The sequence below is a fragment of the Oryctolagus cuniculus genome, chromosome 9 (genome assembly GCF_051225735.1).
Source record: "Oryctolagus cuniculus isolate XC-2025 breed Fujian yellow rabbit chromosome 9, ASM5122573v1, whole genome shotgun sequence".
NCBI lineage: Eukaryota > Metazoa > Chordata > Mammalia > Lagomorpha > Leporidae > Oryctolagus > Oryctolagus cuniculus.
In genome coordinates, this window is record NC_142875.1 from 66657878 (window position 1) to 66685080 (window position 27203).

The 27203-nt window shown below is 39.0% G+C and overlaps 1 long non-coding RNA gene across 2 annotated transcripts in view; it reads right to left on the reverse strand.

Moving 5' to 3' along the window:
• The window catches only part of LOC127487255 (uncharacterized), a 409483-nt gene that overhangs the window by 23789 nt on the left and 358491 nt on the right, over positions 1-27203 (reverse strand). The window contains exon 3 of one of the 2 annotated variants that reach the window (XR_016213274.1): positions 20067-20154. The exons of the other annotated variant lie outside the window; for it this stretch is intronic. This is a non-coding gene — a long non-coding RNA (uncharacterized LOC127487255). The remainder of the gene's footprint in view (positions 1-20066; positions 20155-27203) is intronic. 2 annotated transcript variants of the gene reach the window in all.

The window sequence follows — 27203 nt, forward strand, 5'->3', positions numbered from 1 at the left end:
TAGAATTTTTACCCTCAGTATAAACTGCTTTATAAAAAACTTTTCAGTTCCAATAAAACAAGAAACACCATATTGAAGTCTAGAATAAATATTAGGATAAAAATTCACCTATAAAAAACCCACACGTATGTCAAAAGACAGCAGTCCAAAACTTTGAAGTATAAGCAGCAAAATCAAAAAGGCTACTCAAGACAAAGAAAACAACTTGCTGATTGATAGAAATGCAAGCCAGCCCAGGGAAGAAAGGAGGGATGCCCCTTTCAATGTGCCCCTCCCCACTCAGCGTTCTGTGTCCTCCTCCTGTCTCTTTCCCTTCCTTTCCTCAAGTCTGAGTTGTAGGTAAGAAGAGAAGGTGCTCAGGGGAACTTTTCCTCCCCACCTCTCTCCTTTCCTTATCAGAGCAGGAAGTCTCATGTTATTCCGCAATTCCTGTGGAACTTGACAGAAGATCTAAATTTGTAATGGAAGTATTTAATAAGTATGGTCTGATCCTTTTGGGGGAAAAAAGCAGGAAGTCTGGGACAGGTGTTGTGGGACAACAGGTTAAACCACTGCTTGTGTTTCCCACATCCCACATCGCAGTGGTTTGTTCACCTCTCAGCTACTCTGTGCTTCTGATCCAGCTTCCTGCTAATGTCCCTGGGAGGCAGCAGGCAATAGCTCAAGTGCTTGGGTTCCTGCCACTTTCATGGCAGACTTGGAGGGAGTTCCTGGTTCCTGGTTTTGACCTGGGCTTGCTCTGGCTATTGTGAGCATCAGGGGAATGAACCCACAGTTGGAAGTGCTTGCTGTCTCTCTCTCTCTCTCTTTCAAATAATTAAGTCTTTAAAAAAAGATCAGGATGTCTGCTAGACTGTGGAAATGGTGCCATTCTATGATTATAGTGCAAAAGGGGTACTTCAAAATGAAATGGTGATTTTAGCAGAAGAAAGTACATTGGAAGTATTTGTACCAAGTAAGAAAGCAAAGAGATAGCAACTTTTCCAATTTCTAGGTTGAACACAGCATAGCCAGATAGAGCCACAAATGCCTCTAAATGACGAACTGGATAAAGGCCCAAGACTGAGCACCAATCTAATCCTTTCAAGGGTTTTTTAAGGCACAAACACAATTGTGACACAATTGCCACAAAAAAGTGATAATTAGCATCTTATTCTTAGAATTGTATCTATGAAATGCATGAAATGTGTTCTACTTATATTAATGAATACAAATGTTTTAAAAAGCCATATTTCTGCAATAACCAGTGGTTGCCAGCCAACGCTGCTTCTACTCCAAAGTATGTCTCTGGTGGGGAATTTGGTAACTCTAACCCTTACTGAGACATGGTGGGAGCTGTTTTCAGTGTGTCTCATTTTATTTAATCATCATTATCATCTATCAGGCAAATGCTTTTTTTTTGGTCATTTCCCCAATTAGGGAATTGAGGCACAGGACAGTGAAACAAATGCATAATTATATGGCTAGTCATTTGGCAAGGCTTGCAGTGTATGCTGTATTGCTTAACAGGTTTCAACCTGCTATACGGGCATCAAGTAGGAAGCTGAGTAGTTATCGCCATCCCTGGCTACTGAGAGAGGACTTAAAGAATACGGGAGGCGGCAGAAGGTTTTCAGGAACTGCCCTTAGTCAAAGTGATCAGCTTTGGGTTCTCTGATATCTGCTTACCTCCCATAACCTTGCTATCAGTATATAATGAAAGAAAATCTCCATTCAATTCTACATGTGGAGACAGTTACTAGATAAATATTCATTAGCAAAAATGCACAAAATTTTATTTCTTACATTGTATTTTCTAAACTAAAGGAGTTCCAACTTTTTGCCTTTGAAAATTTTGCATAGGAAAGCCAACTACATTTCTTTTTATTCTGTAATTTTTAAAATGTTTTAATTATTTGAAAGACAGAGTTACAGAGAGAGGTAGAGACAGAGACAGAGACAGAGACAGAGAGAGTTCTTCCATCTGATGCTTCATTTCCTAAATGGCCACAACAGCTGGAGCTGAGCCAATCAGAAGTCAGGAGCCAGGAGTTTCTTCCAGGTCTCCCACATGGGTGCAGGGGCCCAAGGACTTGGGCCATCTTCCACTGCTTTCTCAGGCCATAGCAGAGAGCTGGATTGTAAGTGGAGCAGCCAAGACACGAACCGATGCCTATATGGGATGCCGGCACTTCAGGCCAGGGCTCTAACCCACTGCACCACAGCATCAGCCCCTCTGCAATTTTTTTTTATTTTAAAAGACAGATATTTAATTTAACATTGCTTCTACTTAACATCTCTATAATTCTCCTGAATAGTATAAGGCCTTAAAATGTTTATCTCCAACTACTAACCTTTCTCATCATCTTTTATTTCATTTGTATCTAAGTTTTTTGTTCTTTTTAAATTTTATTTAAGGTATACAAATGTCATGTATTTCATGTATACAGATTTAGGAACATAGTGATACTTCCCACCCTACTCTCTCTCCCACCCATATTCCCAATCTTTCTCCCCTTTCCTTTTCTAATGCTTCTCAATTTTTTACAATGATCTACTTTTAGTTTATTTTATACTCATAAGATTAACCACATACTAAATAAACAGTTCAACAAATAGAAAAGAAAAACCATGATCAGAACTAAAAACAATCATCAAAGATCAAAATGTCAAAAGCACTCCTATACATTACATTTTTGGTACTCTTTTAGTTACTACAGCTGAGAGAACATATACGGTATTTGTCCTTTGGGACTAGCTTATTTCATTAAGTATAATGATTTCCAGTTGCATCCATTTTGTTGCAAAAGACGGAATCTCATTCCTTCTCATGGCTGAGTAATATTCCATGCTACTCAGTATTCCACACTGGAGCATGAACTGCACAACAGATCTGTGCAGTCCTCAGCATGAGCTCAGAATGCTTTGCAATGACCCACCCTCTTCTTCCTGCAGAATTTTCACTGCAAACAGCTCTTCAACTCTCCCCTGGGAACACACTTCCTCCGCTTGTTTTCTGCTGTCTTCCCCTGGTCAGAATCAGCATGTCTCTTCCTTCTTTAGCAAGTTCATGAGTGAAATAATCAGAGATTATATGAATCTCTCTCTCTCTCTCTCTCTCACACACACACACACACACACGTGCGCATGTATCCTAACTTTGGAATTTCTGATGTTAATTCAGCACATAGATTTTCTAGTTCTAACTCATTTGCCACTCTAAGAGATTCAGTCATTCAGACTCTTCCAGAGTTAAAAACTAAAATTTAAAACAAAATGTACCCAGCACTTATTCGAATCCTGTCTTCCTTCATTTTGACCCTCCTCTTATGCACTATGGCCCCCTCTCCTATTTAGGAGGACAAGGGATGTAAACATTTTCTAAGGAATTTAGTGGACAATTGATGAATGATGAGAATTTGTAAGTAAATGTGTTTCCAGTGACTAATAAAGCATAGAACGGATTGTACTTTTTACTACGAACAAAAATTATAGTAAACTAAGTTAAAAAATGTGGCCCAAGTATAGCTATTTTAAAAAATCCCTCAGCCATATATCAAATGGATCAAGGTCCAGGCTGAAAATTTATATGTTCTTTATAAAACCCACCAGCTCCTTGGAAAGAATCTGAATCTCCCATGTGTATACTATATAAATTTCACAAGCAGAAGTAACCCATTTGTCTTCATTTAGCCTTCAACCACTTCATTCCCAAGGAATGGCTTGGCCATTTAAATATAACTTACTTCTGGGATGATACAGTTTCTCAGCATGTGGTTAACTTCCCAGAAGCCTGGAGCTTGAGAGAACACGTGGAGCATCCTGGGAGAGTGTGAATACACTGCAGTTACAGTTTTCACGAAATGCTGTCATGATGTGAATGACCCTTCCTAGAAGGAAGTCAATAAGAGAAGTGACAAGCACCCATCACTGAGCCCATCCTCCTGCCTCCACATACGACTGCGCCACCTGCTGGCCTGGATCACACAAGCTCCAATGCATAGGCAAGCTTTGGAGTAGGACGCCCACAGGAAGTTTTGAGGGTTATCAGGCAGGATGCAGTCACGAGATTAAAACACCCAACAGTTTTTCTAAGTTTTTATATATGTATGTAATTATTTGAAAGGCAGAGTAGCAGAAAGGGAGGAAAGGAGAAAGAGAGAGAAAGAAACCATCTACCTTTTCACCACCACCACTCCCCCACCCCCCCCCACCCCAAACATCCATGCATGGGTCAGGCCAAATCCAGGTACCAAAAGCAAAGGTGAGACTCATTCTTAGGCACTCTGGTATGGGATGCAGATGTCTCGAGCAGCGGCTTAACCAGCTGTGCCATCATACCTGCCCCTACCACGCAGTGATTTTAGTAGGGAGAATTTAATATAGATCAGTGTTAACCAGTTTTTTGAGAAGTGTAAAGTCACTAAATAGAGTCACTGGGTTGCCACAAAGGAAATACATGTGAGGAGGAGCTGCCAGCTACCCTAATCGGAGGAAGGGAGAGTTTGGGATTTAAAATGTCAGAGGAGTCAGGGAGAACCGGGAACCTGACCCATGAGAGGAGGTTGCTCTGAGGGTGTGGCTGAAACCCAAAGTGAAACAAAACACCACAGCCTGGGTGAAGAACTAGTTCCCGCTGATGTGGCCAGCAACAGGAAGCAAAGCTGGAAGAAATGAACTCCCTCTTCCTTCCTCTTGTTCATTTCCTCTAGGGAAGAATCAGTTGAGGAGCCACAAGGCAAAAGAGAAATGCCATCCACAGGATCCCAGCTCCAGCTTCCAGAAGCAGATTAAGGAAGACAGGTTTGTGCTGAGTCTGATGTGATGAGTCTGATGGCCAACATAACATCTCAGTGGAGACTTCGGTGAGGCTTTGCAACTGGGGCTAATAACTCTATAGAAGGAGAGCCAGGGTGTGAGCACCACAGAAGCCCCAAGATCTGTTGAGCTGGATTAGGGGGGTTGATGACGACAGCAGAGACAGTTGGAAAGTGTTTTTAGTCACTGTAACAACCTCCCTGGAATGCTCAGTTGTAAGATTCCTTTGCAAAATTGTTGATCACTGTCCCAAAGCAAATGAGCTTGTGTCTCCATTCCTTCCTCAAGGATATTTGCACCTTGAGCCAAAAAAATAAATAAATAAATAAATAAATAAATAAATAAAAAGGAGCAGCTTTGTCTGCTGTGAACACAAAGACTCTGCTAATGCTTTGAAAAGACTGCGCTTCTCAGATGACTATGCACCCTTTCCTCTATCTCAGGAACAGAGCCGCAATTTTATTCCTCCAGTTATATTTAGAAGGCCACTTTAGAGACAAGATGAGCAGGAGAATTCTTGCACTGGTTTTTCTAAACACAGGATGCTGGACTCAGCCTATCTGGGGAGGAGCATGCATTAGAACAAAGTGTCCTGTCCTCTGTGATCTGGAGTTTCTTGCCTTTATACGAGAAAATGAATCATGTACTGAAATGTCACCATCATTCTGTTTTCCTCCTAGTTATATGCCCGTTACGGCTTTAATCATAGCTTTCTTCCTGAGCCATATTGAAAGAATACAGAGGAAAGAATTCTATATCCCACTGTGACTGGAGTTCCATAGCTGTGTTTGCATGCCAGATTTCATTCTCCTATGGAACAAAGTAATATTTTGTTTCAATCCATATCTGCTCCCCTTTTCCTAGACACACACACACACACACACACATGAGAGAGAGAGAGAGAGAGAGAGAGAGAGAGAGAGAGAGAGACTCTTCTATAAAAAGAATAAGATACCAATACAGTTGTCAGAAAACATGGAAATGAACACACCATGCACAAACGAAGTGTGTATGCACTCAACTTTTTTTTTAATTTTTTTAATGTTTTAATTTTTTTATTTTTTGACAGGCAGAGTAGACAGTGAGAGAGAAAGAGAGAGAGAAAGGTCTTCCTTTGCTGTTGGTTCACCCTCCAATGGCCACCGCGGCCGACATGCTGCAGCCAGCGCACCGCGCTGATCTGAAGGCAGGAGCCAGGTGCTTCCTCCTGGTCTCCCATGGGGTGCAGGGCCCAAGCACTTGGGCCATCCTCCACTGCAAGCCTTGGCCACAGCAGAGAACTGGCCTGGAAGAGGGGCAACCGGGACAGAATCCGGCGCCCCAACCGGGACTAGAACCCGGTGTGCCGGCACCGCTAGGCGGAGGAGTAGCCTAGTGAGCAGCGGCGCCGGCCTGAATTTCTTTTAAACATTAGAAGCACCGAAAAATAGCAGAAGTCACCACCTGCCTCATTCATTCACGTCAGAGTTGAATGACTCCTGCACCTAGTGTGGTGACTCTCTGGGCTGTAACTACAAATTAGGACATCTCAGCATGTCCTTTAGGCAATGGTGGGCGAAAGACATGCAAACCCGGCTGAACTATCTTTTGTTAGAATGGAGAGGAAGGTATCTTCCATGTCAGCCTGCAGGCACCCAGTGATGGTTCCTTATTGGAGGAAGTCTGGCCACACCCACTAGTTTTGCGTGAATGGATGGCCTCAATGTTTACAAGGCTGCCAGCTCTTCCTTTCACTCTTTCACTTCCCAAATCTCTTTTTAAATTACTCTTTGAGTCACCCACATGGGAGACCTAGAATGAGCTCCTGGCTCCAGGCTCTGGATAGGTGCAGCTCCAGCCCATTGTGGTCACTTGGGAAGTGAACCATCAGATGGAAGACTTCTCTCTCTCTCTCTCTCTCTGTAACTCTGACTTTTAAATAAATAAATAAATAGCTAGCTAACTAGCTAGCAAGGACTATTGGGTGGTAAGTCCACTGGTGGATATGCAAGGTCTCGGTCCCTGTGTGGCTGAGCAAACTTGTGTGTTGCTGAGTGGGAGACTGTAATGGTGATTCTCAGCCTCTCAGATGCCCACATCCAGGGCCTCATTCCCCATTCAGGTCCCTCGCATGGGAGACTAAGGGACAGGGAGACCGGAGAGGGGCTATGTCATGGCATGATCAATCCTGAGGCGCAAGTAGAAATGCCACGCACAAATGTGGCATGTTGGCCTCCAAGAAGCTCAAAGCCCACACTATTTGCCAAAGTTCTCTTTCTGTGTAATTCCACTTAGACTTTGGTGCATTCCATTTTTCTGTCATTAAAGGCAATGAAAAACAAAAACAACTTCTACAATAAGCTTCTCAACTTATACCAGAGAATGGAGTTAGTATTCTGCAATCAGATACCTCTGTGTACCAAATGTGAATAATTAAAACTGCAAAACTAGAAACAGAAAAGCTCATGGTTAACATGTGCATACGTGAGTGTGCACATGCTTTGAAGATTGTGGCTTGGCCAAGCTATCGGTGATAATCTCTGCAGATGGCTGCATTCTGTATCCTCTCTTAGGTCACAGTGGAGATAAAAATTCAGCAGTGAACAATTGCAACACCCACACAAGACATATAATCAAAAAATCTTTGATCTGGGGTTTTCTATAGAATAAATAGACTCCAAAAAATTCAAACCATTAGTATAAATTAACTCACATACTTTATCACTAGCTCTTCTCAATTTCAGACTCAAGAACTTCTGAAATTTGGAATAGTGCGGATGTGAGTTCTGCACCTTTCTTTAAAACACTTCACATTTCAGTCGCTATTTCATTCATCAGAGAAGGGATTCCTTCTTAGACTCCATGGATTTCCAATAAAATGTTCCTCTATAATTTTAGTAAAGAACTCCCTGTCTCAAAGATGGAACCACTTTTTTTTTTTTTTCTTGTCTCTTTAGGGCTAGTTGAAGATCAGACTCTGATAAATAGAAAAAGGAAATTCTAATGGCAACAAGCCGGCAGCTTTATGGAGTTGGGTAAAACTTTAGAAGCTTTTTAATGATGTGGCTTAAAGCCACTACCTGCCAGTTTGGCAGAACAGGTGGAGGTGGTTATGTGACAGTACTTCTCTAGTGAAAGCACAGTGTGAAGTGATTTCATGAGGATCATTACACACTTCTGTTTTTAAAAAGCAGAAGGTGCTAAAGCACACGGTACAATATCTAGGGACTTGATGATTGCCATTTAATCAGCAAGAAATTTATCAGTAAACTGAAGCTTTAATTCTTTGTGATGAAAATCTATTTTGTCTCATTCTCATCATGGAAATCACCTTCAAATGTGACCTTGTGGCTGGGATCAGGGTATATTGTAGTTCACAACAGAAAGGGTGGATGCTCTCATTCCCACAAAAGTAACCTCATTTTTCATGGTTCTGTCTGTGAAAATACTCCGGCTGTCTCCCCAAATGTCTGGAAATGGCATGTATATTTTAATGTATATGTGAATATTAAGTGGGTATGGAGCTGGACCTAAGATGTTCTACGTATACTTTTCTTTAATAATTTAGTTTGTGTAAACCCAGACCACATTGTAAAAGCTCACAGGGAAACTGTCACCTGTTAACTTTCTAGATAACAATTTTCTTGTTATGGTCTTGTACCTTTTCAATGTGTATTTTTAATATATATACTCAATTGTACCTCGTAACAACCTATAAATATAACGTAAGATTAAAATTTGATATGAAAAATCCTTGATATCCCATAAAACTAGTAGAAACCCTAATCTGAATGAAGTTCTTTAAATATTCAAAATAGCTGTTTAGAGCAGGATCTGCTTTGCCTAATGTGTCTTACTTAACCTTACTATCATGTCTAGTTTCTGGGCGGGGGCACTCTTACTATATGATCTGAGACCCAGTAGAAGATGAGAAAAGTAACAACGTAATTTTACAAAAGGTGAATGGACAAGCGGAGAAAAAGCTTTCACATACAGAGGGGTTTTTAGATACAGTATCCTTATAACTAATAAATTTTATTTTTAGAGCAATAATTGTAACTGTTTTAAAGCAGAGGACAGAAAGTATCAATGCAATATATCTGGAATAAAATCTATATCAGGAAGGGCAATGACATTATGAGTGGGATAAGAAACAAAAAGGTTTTAAGGTAAGGGGTTTAGTTCATAGGCTGGGACCTGAATTCCTTGACACTTCCCTGATGCCCCCTTGGTTAAAATCAGGATGCCTCATTCTTTTCACAGCCAGTATTCACTCTGATGATTCCAATAGAGAAGATCATTTGAATCTTTCATGTTTTGGAGCTAATTCCAAGATGTACAAGAATGAAGAAGCAAACAAAACAAAACTCACAACACCAGCCTCTCCCCATGGACGTCTGAGCTCTCCCCATGGACGTCTGAGCTGTGTGTCGTCTCCATTAGTCACATTCGTCCCATAGCTCAAAGTGGGATGAAGAACACAGTTTAATGTTTTATTATCTTACATGTGGATCAGCAGAGCCATTTATGTGCCTGATTGGTGCTGTAAGTAAATAATTAAATATCAAATACAGTAGGTAGAGATATATTTGCACATAAACGAGCAAGAACACAGGGCTTGAAAAGCTGTCAAATTGAAACATAACTAAAAGCAAAATGAACAAGGTTTCTGCTGAATCTGCCTGGATGTCAGAGCCTGGGAAACCCTTTCACCAGCCTCAAGCAGATTGGACATCTCTTACATAGGCCCACAGAATTGAGCTGTCTGCCTCTGCAATGGTGTTGACACAACTCAACTCTTCACAGAAAAATGTCCTAAGAAAAGAGCTCCCTTTCCAGCTTCCAGCTAGTGTGCACCCTGGGAAGCAGCAGGTAGCAGGTAGTGGCTCAATAATTGGGTCCCTACCATGCATGCGGAAGATGAGACTGAGTCCCCCTGACCAGCCCATCGTGAGATGCCGCAGGCATCTGGGGAGTGAACCAGCAAATAGAAGATCTCTCTGTCTCTATCTCTGTCTCTCGGTCTCTCTGTCTCTCTCTGTCTCTCTGTGTGTGTGTGTGTGTCCCCCTTTAAAATAACTTTAAAATAAATACAAATAAATAAACACATAAATAAATAAACCTGTTTGATGTTTCTATACCCACTGGTAATATAAGCTGTGTGAGTATGCATTACATGCATATCTATGTATCAATATATTTTCTATCCCCTACTACTAAAATGCAAGCTCCCCAGAGCAGGGACCTCATCCCTCTGTTCTCTGACTCCATTAGATCTTCAGCAGGCAGAATTGTGATCATGATGGAGTTGTTGAATATTTGCTAACTTTGCCCATGAGTGTTCTAGATTCACAGAAAGAAGAACTCCGTGCTGCCAGAGTAGACAAGAAATCTTTTCTTTATATATAAGTCTGATGTATATGTGTAATTAAGACAGCAAAAGACAATCTGGTACAAATGTGGCAGAAAACATCCTGGAGGCTCCCTTGCAGTACAGGCTAAATGATGTGAATAGTACATACCTTGTGAAGGGTGGAGTGCAACGAAAGAATGGGTGACATGGGAAATTAGAACTTAATCAAATCATAAGTTTCTGGTCTTACAAGAAGGCAAAACCAACCAATAACCCCTGCTTGCTTCTGGGTCTGACATTTGACACTGGTGGATTCACCTTTGTTACTTCTTCAAGCCACAGCATGACACATAAAATTGCTTCTCTGAGTAGAATTGCTTTTGCTCAGTTTTGATTAGGAATTCTACCTCTACTGACATTTTCATTGTATACACTAAAGTTTAGTAGTCTGTTCCTAAGCCTTTAAATCTCCCTGGCCATGATATCCCATCTTATCTCTCTTGTGCAAAGTGTAGGCAACATAGGACCAAATAACTTCTTGATATTTATCAAACTCTGATATCTATAGATTCCCAGAAAAAGGAGATTGAACTCTGGAACCTCTTTTAACCAGAATTTTCTTGCAAATAAATCAATTAAATTCATTATACCCAACTGTTAGCTCCTGCTTAGAAACAAAATAAAAGTATTAAAATTCTAAGTCCATCCACTAAAACCTATATTTTCAATGATTATATAAGAAAACTATCATGTTATATAAAACCATAGTATAAGAATATTAAACATAGCACTTTCTTCTTATACTTTTCTGTATTTTTAATTTTCTCTCCAGAGAACTTGTATTAATTTAAAGAGATGAAAATAGATTCAAATTTGTTTTATTAGTCTGTTTTACCAAATTAGATATTTTTCTCTTACAGTGTTGATTGAAATACTATAAAGGCAATAAAGTACAATTATTCATATAGTTATCATTATTTTTTCCTGATTTTAGCAAACTATTTCTTTTGTTACTCTTTGCCACTTATTTATTTTATAATTTTTCAACTGTCTGCAAATAAAAGCTATTGCTTTCAACACAGTGTACTTTTTAAATGCTTTTAGCTTTAATTGCAATATTTTTCATGCTGGGTTTGCTTAAGCCTCATATTTTATATTCAAGCAGATGTTCACAAAATAAATATTCATGTCCAGTTTATGTAGCTCATAATTCCATGTATTACAGACTATTTCAGATGAGTCTGCAGATCTCATTTTCTTCTGGCATAAAAAATGCACCTAGAATAATATTTAAATTACATTTACACATCTAATAAAGAAGCACAGTCATTTTACCAAGCTCTGTGCTGTCAATCATTGGTAAGAAAATATAATTTGACATGCTCTGGGTTTCTAATGGGCAATGTATTTGAAAGCACTGTAGCGATTTTCCTTGAAATGTAATCTATCATCAACGCAGGGTTTTTCTGAGGTACCTTCCTGTCCCTTGTCAGTCACAAATATCATAAAATGCCCCTTTTCTCTTGGCATACAGATATATATCTCCACTTTGTGAACTTACATCCTGCAAAGGCCTATGCTACTCAGAATGCTGTCAGTACTGAGAAGACATCCTCTCCCTGTAACTGGTTCCCAGGTAACAGGACCTTTCAACAAACCTCAACTGTGACCAAAGAACCTCAGTCTAAGGCAAGGAAACACCTCCTGTTCGCTAAGAAGGAGGGAGCTTTAGATCTTTGGGTCATGGTAGGAAGACTGATGAAGAAGGCCACTGTTTACTTCTCCCTGCATATGGATATCATCAGTGTGGGAATGAGTGTAGGAAGATAATACACCTCCTCAGTCTATAATCAAGTCAGTGGGGAATTCAAGGTGGCAGAATAGGGAAAAGGCATACTGCTGCAGGCTAGGGGAAAAATAGTAAACAAAAAAAGTAGAGGAAGTCGATTCTCAGGGGAGAGTTAGAGAGAAAGCTGCTGTGGAAATTCTATGGAAGGAAGATGGATGCCATGGATCTGTGTGGAAGGTGCAGATGCACAGCAATGAGCACAGACACAACACACAACCCCGGCAGCTGAGATGGAGAAAGTGCCAGCTTTGGAGAGCATGATGAGGTCAGACTGCAGCCAATACCACTCGTGATACAGACAGAGGGAGAGCCTGGTGGACACATTGTCTTTGAGTGTAGCCTAAAGCCCTAAGGGCAATGGAGTACCTGCTAACCCAGCAAAAATGAGAAGCATGTTTCTCCCTCCTCATCTCCCTCCGACAATGGCAATGGAAACCAGCAGAGAAAGGGTAGATGCCATTTTGAACATAAGTAGCTGAGAAGCTTCTGCACTACAAAAGAAACACTCAGCAAAGTGAAGAGGCAACAGAGAGAATGAAAGAAAATATTTGCAAACTATAAAACTGATAAAGGATTAATATCCCATAATCTATAAGGAACTCAAGAAACTCAACAACAACAAAACAAACAATTCAGTTAATAATTGGGCAAAGGTAAAACACACAATTATTCTTAGGTGTTGAAATTTAACTGAAAAATGATCCCTGTTAAATGTAAGAGTGGGAATAAGAGAGGGAGGAGATGTACAATTTGGGAAATGCTCAATCAGACTTGCCCCAAATGGTGGAGTTAGAAATGTGCCAGGGGATTCCAATTCAATCCCATCAAGGTGGCATGTACCAATGCCATCTCACTAGTCCCAGTGATCAACTTCAGTTCACAATTGATCATAATGATAGGTCTAAGAGTCAAAGGGTTCACACAAACAAGACCAGTTTCTGCTAATACTAACTGATAGAATCAAAAAGGGAGAGAACGATCCAACATGAGAAGCGGGATACACAGCAGACCCATAGAATGGCAGATGTCCTAAATAGCACTCTGGCCTCAGAATCAGCCCTTAAGGCATTCAGATCTGTCTGAAGAGCCCATGAGAGTATTTTAAGCATGGAAAGCCAAGACACTCTGGCAAAAAAAAAAAAAAAAAAAAAAAGAGGACCTAAATGAAAGATCTCTGTGAGTGAGATCCCAGTAGAAAGAACGGGCCATCAAAGAAGGAGGTACCTTTGAAGGGAGGAGAGAACTTCCACTTTGACTATGACCTTTCCTAAATAAGATCAGAGTCGGCAAACTCAAAAGGCTTCCATAGCCTTGGCAACTCATGACAAGAGCCTAGGGAGATTACTAATGCCATAAACAAGAGTGTCAGTTTGGTAACTCAACAACAGGAGTCACTGTGCACTTACTCCTCATGTAGGATCTCTGTCCTTAATGTGTTGTCCAATGTGAATTAATGCTATAACTAGTATTCAAACAGTATTTTACACTTTGTGTTTCTGTGTGGGTGTAAACTGTTGAAATCTTTACTTAATATATACTGAATTGACCTTCTGTATATAAAGATAATTGAAAATGAATCTTTATTTATTTTTATTTTTTTAACTTTTATTTAATGAATATAAATTTCCAAAGTACAGCTTATGGATTACAATGGCTTCCCCCCATAGCGTCCCTCCCACCCGCAACCCTCCCCTTTCCCATTCCCTCTCCCCTTCCATTCACATCAAGACTCATTTTTGATTCTCTTTATATACAGAAGATCAGTTTAGCATACATTAAGTAAAGATTTCAACAGTTTACTCCCACACAGGGCTTACAAGCCCTACCAATCAGGCAAACCAAATCCGAGCCTTCTCATTGCCGTCTTGTGGGGAGACTTATTGGTGTTGATAACGTGCCTGTCTTCGGTGACCTGCAGCCGCCCACAGGTCTTACTAATCAGGCAGACCGAATCCAAGCTCTCTCATTGCCGTGTTGTGGGGAGGCCTTATTTTTCTCTATTTCCCTATCCCCGGGCATTCCTATTTCTCCTATTTTACTTCTATCTACCAGCATTCCTATTTTTCTCATTTTACTTCTAAACTTCTGTTTCTCTTATCCCCGTGGCTTCCCTGCGCCCGCCCCGAGGCTGCTTCTCGGCGCCTCGCCCCGCGGCGGCTTCCCGGCTTCGCGCGCTCCGCGGTCTCTGTGCCCTTCGCACCCGCACCATGGCCTCGCGCTAGCCCCATGTTTCCTATTCATGCCCCGTGCACTCTCCCCGTTTGTGCCCCACGCGCTCTCTCTGCGCGCAGCGGCTTCCACGAGTCACACAGCCTAGCTCACGTTTCCGCCACCGGTATTCAGTCTAAGTTCCCTGGGCTAACCTGGCGAATTCAACCTAGCTCACGTCTGCGCCTTTCAGTTTGGCTTCCCGTCTTTTGCTCCCCGGGCTAATCTGACGGATTCCAACCTGGCCCACGTCTCCGCCTCTGGTTCCAGATTTTCGCCCCTTGTTCCCTGGGCTGACTCAACGAATCCCAACATAGCTTATGTCTCCGCCTCGGCCTGCCCCCGCGGCTTCATCCTCCCTAACATTTTTCTCTAACCGGTATGTTTCCTAACTTTTCTTCCAATATATTCCCCTCTCATTTCTCCTGGCTTCTCCCCACAGTCCATATCCAAGTCTAAGTTTCTTCTAGGTTTCACTTTCGCTTTCGATCTGCTAGCTTCCCCGCCATAGTCCGCATCAGAGTCTAAGTTTCTTCTTGGTTTCACTTTCACTTTCAATCCTAGCTTTCAATCCTAACTTCTTTTCCACAGTCCGTATCTGAGTCTATGCCTAGGCTTTTGATACCTTCTTCCGGCACCTTTTCCATCCGGGTTTTCCCTAGGCTCTTTGCTAGTCTCTCTCTCCGGTATTTTCCCACTTCTTCCCGTTTCTTTCCTCCTAAGTTTCCTATCCGAGTCACAGCACCATTATGTCTCTCCCCCTCTTCATGGAGGAACGACACTAAACCCTGCCTAGGCTTCCTATCTGAGTCACGGCACCATTATGTCGCTCCCCCTCTTCGTGGAGGAACGACACAAGACCCTGCATTGTTCTTTCATCTGCTCGGCCCTTCCCGGGTTTGCTGCTGGTTCTTCCCGGGTTGGCTACCGACCCTTCCACCTCCGTGGAAGGGCGGTTCCCCCTGCCACTTTCCCCACTTCTGCGGGGGAGCAGCACACCACCCGCCGGCTCTCTCAGGGGCTGCACAGGTGTTCCTTCAGATAGATGTTCCTTGTGCATGTTGTCTCTCTCCTCTATAGTCCTCTTCCACCAATCCCAACTCTGCTACCCACAAAGCCGAGTACGCTGCTCTCCTCCAATCAGGAGCAGGTCCTGCTGTTTATTGGTTGAACTGGAGGCAGCTGAGTAGAAGCTGTTTCCTCCTCTCCCAGCGCCATATTGTGGGAGAGCAGATGCATAGAATAAGTCTTAATTCCAGTAACTTAGTCTAGTCCGAGTTGCTCCCCACATAATACTGTATGGAGATACCTCAGAAATTCCAAAATAGATATAGCATATAATCCAGCAATCCCTGTTCTGGAAATGTACCCAGACAAAATGAAATCAGCATATGAAAGCGTAATCTGTATTCCCTATGTGTATTGCAGCACAATTCACAATGTGGAAGATATTGAATTAACCCAGATGTCTATCAGCTGAAGACTAGATAAAGAAATTATAGTATAAATACACTATGGAATAATACTCAGACATAAAAAAAAAGAAATCCTGTTGTTTACAACAAAATAGAAGCAACTGAAAAACATTATACTTAGTGAAATAGGCTGTCCCCAAAAGACAAATATCATATGCTTTCCCTGATCTGTGGTAACTAATGGAGTACCTAAAATGTAATGTACAGGAGTGACATTGATATTTTGAGCTTTGATGATTGTTTATAGCCCTTGTCTCTACTGAGGAACAATGTTTTTTTCTTCATACTATTTGTTGAACTCTTAGTGTACAGTTAATCTTCTGAATATAATGCAAACTGAAAATAGATCTTTGTAAAAATTAAGAGTGAGAATAAGCAAGAGAGGAGGAAGTAGTGTGGGAATGTGGGCAGGAAGGAGGGCAGGGTGGGATATATCACTATGTCCTAAATCTGTATATACAAAATTTGCATACCTTAAATAAAATTTTTATAAAAGAATTAAAATAGTTATTCTAAAGAAATGTAGTTGTCAAGAGAACACAGATTAAGCATTTTAACAACACAAGAACAGAACAAGAAATTCAACAAAGAAATAGAAAAGATTTTAAAGAGAACCAAATGCAAATTTTGGAGCTGAAGAAAGCAATGATTGAATTAAATGATGCAATAGAGAGCTTCTACAGCAGCAATAGTAAGCTTTTGTTTATCATAATTGTCTTGAATAAAAGTAGATTGAATTTAAGGCAGCAGGTTAAACCACCACCTAAAGATGCCAACATCCCATAATACATTATTTCAGTGAAATTATAAGTGACAAAATCAACATACAAAAACTAGTAGTTATATACTCATAATGTACTATTTGAAAAATAATCAAGTAAACAATTCCATTTATAAGATTTATTAAGAATTTAAATACTGGCCGGTGCCGTGGCTCACTTGGCTAATCCTCCGCCTGCGGCACCAGCACCCTGGTTTCTAGTGCCAGTTGGGGTGCCGGGTACTAGTCACAGTTATTCCTCTTCCAGTCCAGCTCTCTGCTGTGGCCTGGAAGGGCAGCGGAGGATGGCTCAAGTGTTTGGGTCCCTGCACCCGCAAAGGAGACCATGAGGAAAAACCTGGCTCCTGGCTTCGGATCAGGCAGTGCCGGCCATAGTGGCCATTAGGGGAGTGAACCAATGGAAAGAAGACTTTTCTCTCTGTCTCTCTATCACTGTCTGTCTGTCTGTCTCTCACTCTCTCTCTCTCTCTGTCTCTCACTAACTCTGCCTGGCAAAAAAAAAAATTAAATACTGAAGAACAAAGTTAACCAGGGAAGTGAAATTTCAGTACGATGAAAATATATAATATTTACACAAGAAAAAAATAGAAAAGATAAATAAATTAAAATATACACATGTATGTTTTAGAGAATCAATATTTTTAAAATGCCCATAACGCCCATAGCAATATATTCAGTGCAATCCCTATCAAATTTCAATTCTTTATATAAATAAGAAAAATTCCTGAAAGTCATATAGAGTCACAAAAGACCCCAAATAGCCAAAGTAACCTTGAGAAAGAAGAACAATGCAGAAGACATTGTACTATTAGAATTGAAAATACACTACAAAATTATAGTAACCAAGGCTCCATGCATAATGATAAAAGGAACAATCTCATGGTAAATTATGTCTGGGAAAATTGGATGGCCACATGCAAAAAAAGAATATTGAATCCCTCTCTTACAACACACCCAAAAATCAATTCAAATGCATTAAACATAAGGCGTGAAACTATAAAACTCCAGGAAGAGAGCATAGGATAAATGTTCCTTCATATTGGGCTTGATAAGGATTTGGGGAACTTGTCACCAAAGACATAGGCAGCAAAAGCAAAATTAAGCATGTGAGATTATAACAAGCTCAAAGTTTTCTGTATATCAGAGAAAACAATCAGCAAAATGGAAAGCCAGCCTATGAGGTGGTAGAAAATAATTATAAACCATATATCAAATAAGGGTCAATATCCAAAATATATAAAGAATTCAAATAATTCATTAGCAAGAAAACAAATAACCTAATTTTAAAATGGGCAAAAACCTGAATAAACACTTCTCAAAAGAAGATATACAAATGAGCCAACAAGTATATGAAAATATGTTCAACATCACTAATCATCATGTAATGAAAACTAAAACAATGATGAGATATCACTGCAGATCTGCTGGAATAACTATTGTCAAAAAGACAAAAGATATCAAGTTTTGGTATTAGGAGAAAATGTAACCTTTATATATACTTTGTGGGAATGCAGATTGGTGTAATCATTATAGAAAACAGTATGAAGTTTCCTCAAAAATTAAAAATAGAATTACCATATAAGCCAGAAATCTCTCTTCTTGTATATAATCAAAGGGAATTAAATCAAGACTTGATTGTAATATCAGCACTACCATGTTCATTGTACAATTATTCAATAGCCAATATAGGGAAACAATCTAAGCCACTCTCAACAGATGTCTGAGCAAATAAATTGTGGTATGTATACAAGACAAACTCAAAAGGTTCATGAAAAGTGCAATTATTTTCATGGAAAAAAATATTAAATCTATTTTGGTGCCAAAAATTGAAATTGATACATAGGGTTTTTATTAATATTTTAGCTCCCACACATAAGGGAGAACATGCAGCATGTGTCTGTGTCTAGCTTATTTAACACATGATGTCCTCCAGTTGCAACAATTTTGATGTAAACAATAGAATTCCATTTATATCATAGTTGAATGATAATCATTGTGTGTATATGTATATTTTCTTCATCCTTTCATCTGATGGTGGACATCTTGCTTGAGCATGGTTTTTTTCATAAGACATTTTCTATGAACTTTTGAAGACCTTGCATGCTCCAGTGGAATAGTATTCTGTCTTAACAAAGAAGATACTGACTTTTGTGATAATATGGATGAATTTATGGGGCATTGCACAGAATGAATTAAGACAGACACAAAATATATTATCTCACTTAAAGAAGACATTTAAAATGATATATAATACATAGAAAGGAGACTACAGAAATGTTACCAGTAGCACAACAGGAAGTAGGAAATGGGAAGACAGATACAGAGGAAAGGACACAGAGGTATATTTATGTAGAGTGAATAAGTCTAGCAATCTAATAAATGGCATTATGACTAGTTAATAATATTTTATTGTATATTGGAAAGATTCTATAAAAGAGCTGCTTGGATGCTCTTGCCACATACAAAAAAAAGGGGAACTACTTCAAATGTTCTATATCTTTTTATTAAACTTTCATTTAATAAATATAAATTTCCAAAGTACAACTTTTGAATTATAGCAGCTTCCCCCCCATAACCTCCCTTGCACTTGCAATCATCCCATCTCCCACTCCCTCTCTCATCCCATTCTTCATCAACATTCATTTTCAATTATCTTAATATACAGAAGATCAACTTAGTATATATTAAGTAAAGATTTCAACAGACTGCACCCACAAAGATACACAAAGTATAGAGTACTGTTTGGGTAGTAGTTTTACCGTTAAGTTTCACAGTACAACACATTAAGGACAGAGGCCCTGCATGGGGATTAGGTGCACAGTGACTCCTGTTGTTGATTTATCAGTTGACATTCTTATTTATGATGTCAGTAATCACCCAAGAGGCTCTTGTCATGAGCTGCCAAGGCTATGGAAGCCTCATGAGTTTGCCAACTCCGATCTTATTTAGACAAGGCTATAGTCAAAGTGGAAGTTCTCTCCTCCCTTCAGAGAAAGGTACTGCCTTCTTTGATGGCTCCTTCTTTCCACCAGGATCTCACTCACATAAATCTTTAATTTAGGTCATTTTTTGCTACAGTGACTTGGCTTTCCATGCCTGAGATACTCTCATGGGCTTTTTAGCCAGATCCGAATGCCTTAAGGGCTGATTCTGAGGCCAGAGTGCTGTTTAGGGCATTTGCCATTCTATGAGTCTACTGCGTATCCTGCTGTCCATGTAGGATCATCCTCTCTTTTTTTAATTCTATCAATTATTATTATATATGCGTTTTCAGACATACAAAAGCTGAAAGGGCAATCACCAGCAGACTTACACAATGAGAAATGCTAAAAATAAATCTATCAGCAGTCTCTTAAAAAAACCTTTATATTGAATTATAATTGGCACACAGCAAACTGCTCATGTTTAAATGGCACAATTTGATAAATCTTGAAATGTATACACCCATGCAACCATCATCATGATTAATGAGTATGATGATAATGAACATTCTCGTCACACTTAAAATCTTCCTTGTACTCCTTGGTAATCCTCCCTGGCATCCCACCCTCTCCTTGGGTAACCACTGCTCTGTTTCATGTCTTTTTAGATGAGTTTGCAGGGCAGGAAAATAGAAGTTGTTACCTGTTGAGCAAGACAACTGTCAGGGAAAAAAACTCATTGGTAACCACATCAAGAGTGAAACTCTCCCTTGTCCAGTGTCTTCTTTATTCTATGGAAAAGAAAATCGAAGTAACAGACTCATTCAAGGTCAACTGTGAATTACATGTCAAAACTAAACAGCCATAGGGGATTGGACTCCAATTTCCAAACCTTTTTCCTCAAGCACTACTACAATTATCTCATCAGAAACGTACTTAAATATGTATTGATTTAAAACCCTCTACCAAGTAAATGATGCAAATAATATATTAATATTAACATAGCTTCTGACTTCCTATTTTGGATTTGAAAGTTGTCCTGCTTTTTGGAGTTACCCAGAATCACCATAGAGACTGATCCCAGAAATTTGAACCTGAAATTTTTCCTCTTCTGATTCAAACTGCATAAATCTATTCCATGTTTTATTGTATTTATTTTCTGTCATAACAACATGATATATATAATCCCCTTTAGCTCTTCGGTGACTCTTTAGTAACTTGTCTATACTTTATGGTTCTGAATCTTTTATGCAAGTATACAATTACAATTGATTTATTACATATATTTTTGTTTTTCCAGATTTTAAATTTTTTTTTCATATTCCCTAGATGTATCATTCAACATTTGGACTTTACCATACAAATGAACTGATTATCCTAATAAATGCTCAAATAACAACTGAAAACATTTTAATTGATCACTTTAGCTAGTACCAAAAACATGATGTCTCTGTACTAACTTCTTTCTAGTTTCGTGGCTACTACTCTGAATCTACTGTTTCTTCCATATAATAATATGCAAAGGTTAAAATAAATTAAGATGTAGCCATACTATGGAATACTATGCAGACATTAAAAGCATATATTTGAAAAATAAATATGTTGCAAGCTTCATGTTATATAGTGTTAAATGGAAAAGCTAGAATACAAATTATGTCTACCCCCCAGCACTTTCTGTGTTACTCAATGAATATTTGCTGAATGAAGAAAAGGTGTTCCCATTTTCAGATACATCTATCCATATGAACATGATCGAATAGGGGCATGGCCAGGAGCAACTGAAATGTCTGAGATTAGAAGAAATGAGAAAAATAAAAGGAATTTAGGAAACCTAGTTTGAAATTAGTTTTTGTAGCTGGCCTGCATTTTTCAACCAGAAAGGAAAAATTGGAGTCACTGAATTACTCTCCTCCTTAGATACATTTTCCAACATTCATACAATAATTACATTATCATAACAGCAAAGTTGTTGTATCAACTGAGATATCCATCAACAAATTAATGGATAAAGAAAATATGCTATATATGCACCATAAAAAGAATGAAATTTTAACATTTGCAACAAAATAGAAGGAACTGAAGATCATTATGACATGTGAAATAAGCCAGACACAGAAAGATAAATACTACTCATATCTCATATGTGGAGGTTTGTATATATATATATACACTTTATTATACCCCCTACATAATATACCCTTCTTCTCTCATTTTATGATCCTTTTCACAAATCTCACATTATGTGATATTAATGTATCCATCTTTGATTTTTTTTAAAAAGTAGTAAGTATAGGGCCAGTATTATGTCATAATTAATAAAACCACAGCCTGTGATGTCAGCATCCCATATCAGCATCAGATTAGTTCCAGCTGCTCAACTTACCATCCAGCTCCTTGCTAATGTGCCTGATAAGGCAGCAGAAGATAATCAAAATGCTTGGGCCCCTGGCATCCACATAAGAGACCCCAGTGAAGCTCCTGGCTTCAACCTGGACTAACCCTGGCCATTTCAGCCATTTGGAGAGTAAACCAGCAGATGCAAGATCTCTGTCATTCCCTCTCTCTCTGTAACTCTTTCAAATAAATAAATCTTTTTTAAACCCTAGTAACTAATAGAATAAAAAGTAACATATATAAGAAAAATTGACATTTTGAGAATTGATTATTGCTTACAGCCCTTGTCTCTACTGCTGTAGAACAGTGCTTTTTATTTTCCTTCCAAAAGAGTAGTGATTGAATTAGAATGGTGGAGTATGGAGGGAGCTTACTGCTCTAGTCTAGGAGAAAATAATTTTAAAAAGGTGGATAGAGTGTAGTCTCAGGGAAGAGTTAGGGAGAAAATGGTAAAGGAAACTCCACACAAATCAGTGGAACACAATGGACCTATGTGGAAGCTGTGGACATATACAAAGTGGGTCCCCACCAGCCAAGAGTCTCCATACCTGCTTTGGAGAGTGAAGTAAGACCAGACTGCAGCAGCCCAAGCCACTGGTGATAAAGTTGAAGGAAAAGCTTGGAAGGAATCCAGCTTGAAGCCCCGTGGGGGACAGTGTACCTGCCAAACTAGAGGAGAAAAAAGGGGGGACACGTTTCTCTCTCCCCAATCACTTTACAATGGTGTCCTGTAATAAGATGATAGAGCAGGTGCCATTTTGGACACACATAACAGCTGCACCAGTTCATGTCCATGTCCAGCAACCAGCCGAGCAGACACTCGTGAGTCTGGTGGGGGAGAACTGACATGGGGCTTGGTGCTCGTGACTGTGGGAGGCTTGTGGGCCAGCATGGTGAAAACACTGAGCTGCATGGGAAGGCTTGTGGTGTGGCTGGGATTTTGGGCAGTCACTGTGGGAGACACATGTCCAGGGCTCCCTAGTTCCCTGGTGAGGGACATTACTGGGTAATTTGTTTATACCAAGGACTGCACAGATCCTTTGTGTGGTCCTGTGGAAGCAAGGATGAATACTATACCCACTGGGGCTAGCATCCAGGCACTGGTGTCCGTTTAGGAGAGGAAGTGAGCTGAGTCCACGACAACAAATCAGAACAAACCTCCCATCTGATAAAAAGAAAAAAAAGGGGCAATTTACCACACCCAACCTGGGTGTCACCTTAATACTCCCTTCACCCTGGAGCACTGAACAGAGCTCCCTGGCCACACCTACCACATGCCTGTAGGTATTCACTGAAAACAGACACTCCACTAATCCACACAGATACAGTTCAAAGACAAAATTCTCCAAAGTGGCAGTGGCGGCAGCAGAGGAGGAGGCAGCAGAGGTGGCGGAGAAGGTGGCAAAGGAGAAGGCAGCGGCGGAGGAGAAGAAGAAGAAACCAATGCCAATGAGTGTCTTGAGTACCTCCACAGATACCAAATAATAAATACACCAATTCAAGAAACAAGAATAAAGAACATAACACGATACCACCAAAGGAATACAGCACTTCAGTACTAAATTGTGAAGATGAAGAGATAGGAGAAATGCCAGAAATGGCATTTAAAAATTGATCATAGGATTACTTAGAAGTAATCGAAGTAATCAGAAGCAAATGCAAGAACTAGTGAAATTCATACATGACATAAAAGAATTTCTCCCATGAAACTGGGATTTTAAAGAGAAAGCAAAATGAAATTTTGGAAATGAAGAATACAAGAGAGCAAATAAAAAAATACAGTGAAAAGGCTTAACAACAGAATTGGTAAAGCAGAAGAAAGAATATCTGACTTAGAAGATAAATCACAGGAAATTATACAGTCAGACCAAACATACGAAGAAAAAGATTAGAAAACTAAAACACTGTAGGGAATCTACAGGACACTATCAAACAACTCAACATGCAATTCTAGGAGATCCTGAAGGCATAAAAAGAGAGAAAGGATTAGAAGACCTTTTCAGTGAAATAATAACAGAAAACTTCCCTAACTGGAAGAAAGGGGCATCCAAATACAGGAAGTTAATAGACATGACCAGAAAAAATCTTTACCATGACATATTGTAATCAAACTCTCCACAGTAAAACATTAAAAAATGATTCTAAAATGTGCATGACAGAAATGCCAGATTACTTTCAGAGGATCTCCAATTAGACTCATAACAGACTTCTCATCAGAAACCCTACAGGCTAGGAGGAGAGAATGGTGAGATATATTCCAAGTCTTAAAAGAAAGAAACTGGCAATTCTGAATATTGTACCCTGCAAAGTTCTCATTTATTATCGAAGGTGAAATAAGAACCTTCCATAACAAACAGAAATGAAAGAATTTGTCACCACTTATCCAGCCTTGAAAAGATGCTTAAGGATGTGCTGCACACAGAAACACAGAAACATGGTCATCACTATGAAAGAAGTGGAAGCCAGAAAGTCCCAGTAAAAGTACAAAGGAAATCCAAAGTAAACAATAGGAATATTTATAGAAATATTTATAGAAAAAAGAAGAAATATTTATAGAAAAATACCAGGGCAAAGTCATTACAAATCAATAGTCACCTTGAATGTAAATAGCCTCAAGTCCCCAATTAAGACAGAGACTGATTGAATGGATTAAAAAACAAAATCCATTAATTTGCTCATACAAGAAACACATCTCACCAACAAAGAAGCTTCTAGACTGAAAGTGAAAAGATGGGAAAAGATATTCCAATTTGACAGAAAATAAAAACGTGCTGGTGTAGTGATCCTAATATCAGAAAATATAGACTTTAACACAAAAACTGTTAAAAGAGACAATGAAGGGCACTATGTAATGATTAAGGATCAACTTAATAGGGAGATGTGACAATTATAAATGTATATAACCTAATTACAATGCAGCTGGCTATTTGAAAGAAATGTTAGGGGATATGAAGGGAGACGTGGACTCCAATACAGTGCTAATGGGGGACTTCACTACACCACTTTCAGCAATAGACAGATCAACCAGAGAATCACCAAGGAAACAACAGAGTTAATCGACACGATAGACTAAATGGACCTAACAGATATCTACAGAACTATTAATCTTACAGTTGCAAAATAAATATTCTTATCTATAGTGCATATAACTTTCTCTAGGATTGACCAAATGCTAGGCCATAAAGCAAGTCTCAGCAACTTAAAAAATCAAAATCATACCATGCATCTTCTCAAATCACAATGGAATTAAGCTGGGAATCAGCAACTAAGGAATCTCTAGAACATATGCAAACAGATGGAAACTAAACAACATACTCCTGAATGAACAGTTGGTCAATGAAGAAAACAAAAGAGAAATCAAAAAATTTCTGGAAACAAATGAAGATGAGAACACAACATGCAAAAATTTGTGGGATATAGCAAAAAAAAAAAGCAGTGTTAAAGGGAAAGTTTATAGCAATTGGTGCCTACATCAAAAAATTGGAAAGGTACCACATAAATGAACTATTCTAAAAAAAGAACAGCAAGCCAAAACCAAAACTACTAGGAGAAAAGAAATAATTAACATTCAAGAACAAAATTGAAACAAACAACAAAAAAAAGCCCAATATAAATGAAAAGCTGGCTTTTTGAAAAAAAAATAAAACTGACACCAAAAAAAGAGAGAGAAGATGCAAATCAATAAAATTAGAGGTGAAAAAGGAAATGTAACAACAGACACCGCAGAAATAAAGGGATCCTCAGAAATTACTGCAAAGAGCTGTGTATGCCAGGAAACCTGGAAGAAATGGATAGATTCATGGACACATACAACCTGCCTAAATTGAGTCATGAAGACACAGAAAACATAAACAGAATCAACAACCAAATAGCAATTGAATCAATAATAAAGACCCTCTCAACAAAACAACAAAAAGCCCAGGAATGGTTGGCTTCCCTGCTGAATTCTCAGACATTTAAAGAACTAACTCCAATTCTTCTCAATCTATTAAAAACAGTTGAAAGAGAGGGAATCCTCCAAAATTATTTCTATAAAGCCAGCATCATCCTAATTCCTAAACCTGAAAAAGATGCAACTGAAAATGAGAACTACAGACCAATTTCACTAAGAAACATAGACATAAAAATCCTCAAAAAACTCCTAACCAATTGAATCCAATAACACATCAGAAAGATCATTCAATTGGACCAAGTGGGATTTATCCCTGGTATGCAGGGATGGCTCAACATTTTAAAATCAATCAATGTGACATATCACATTAACAAATTAAAGAACAAAAAACATGATTATCTCAATAGCTGCAGAAAAAGTGGTTGATAAAATACAACATCCTTTCCTGATGAAACCTCTAAGGAAATTGGGTATAGAAGGAACATTCCTCAATACAATCAAAGCAATTTATGATAAATCCATGGCCAGCATTCTATTGAATGCAGAAAAGTTGGAAGCATTCCCACTGAGATCCAGAACCAGACAAGGATGCCCACTCTCACCATTGCTATTCAATATAGTCCTGGAAGTTTTAGCCAGAGCCATTAGGCAAGAAAAACAAATCAAATGGATACAAATTGGGAAGGAAGAATCAGACTATCCCTATTTGCAGATTATATGATTTGATATATAGCAAATCCAAAAGATTCCACTAAGAGACTGCTAGAATGCATAGAAGACTTCGGTAAAGTAGCAGGATATAAAATCAACACACAAAAATCAACAGCCTTTGTATACACAGGTGATGGCATGGTTGAGAGAGAACTTCTAAGATCAATCCCATTCACAATAGCTACAAAAAAAATCAAATAACTTGGAATAAACTTAACCAATGATGTCAGATCTCAACGATGAGAATTACAAAATATTAAAGGAAAAAAATAGAAGAAGAAACAAAAAATGGAACAATCTTCCATATTCATGGATTGGAAGAATCAATATCATCAAAATGTCCATTCTCCCAAAAGCAATATACAGATTCAATGTGATACCCATCAAAATACCAAGAACATTCTCCTCAAATATAGAAAAAAAAATGATGCTGAAATTTACATGGAAACAGAGGAGACTTTGAATAGATAAAACAATCTTATACAACAAAAACAAAGCTGGAGGCATCACAATATCATATTTCAAGACATACTGGCACAAAAAAGCCTCATACTGACACAAACACTGACTTGTAGAGCAACGGAACAGAACGGAAATGCCAGAAATCATTCTATAAATCTACAACAAACTTATCTTTGACAAAGATTCTAAAATCAATCCCTGGAGCAAGGATAGTCTCTTCAACAAATGTGCTTGGAAAAGAGGATTTCCACATGCAGAAATATAAAGCAAGACACCTACCTTACACCTTACACAAAAATCCATTCAAAATGGATTAAAGACTGAAATCTATGACCCAATACCATCAAATTATTAGAAAACACTGTGGAAACATGAAAAGAT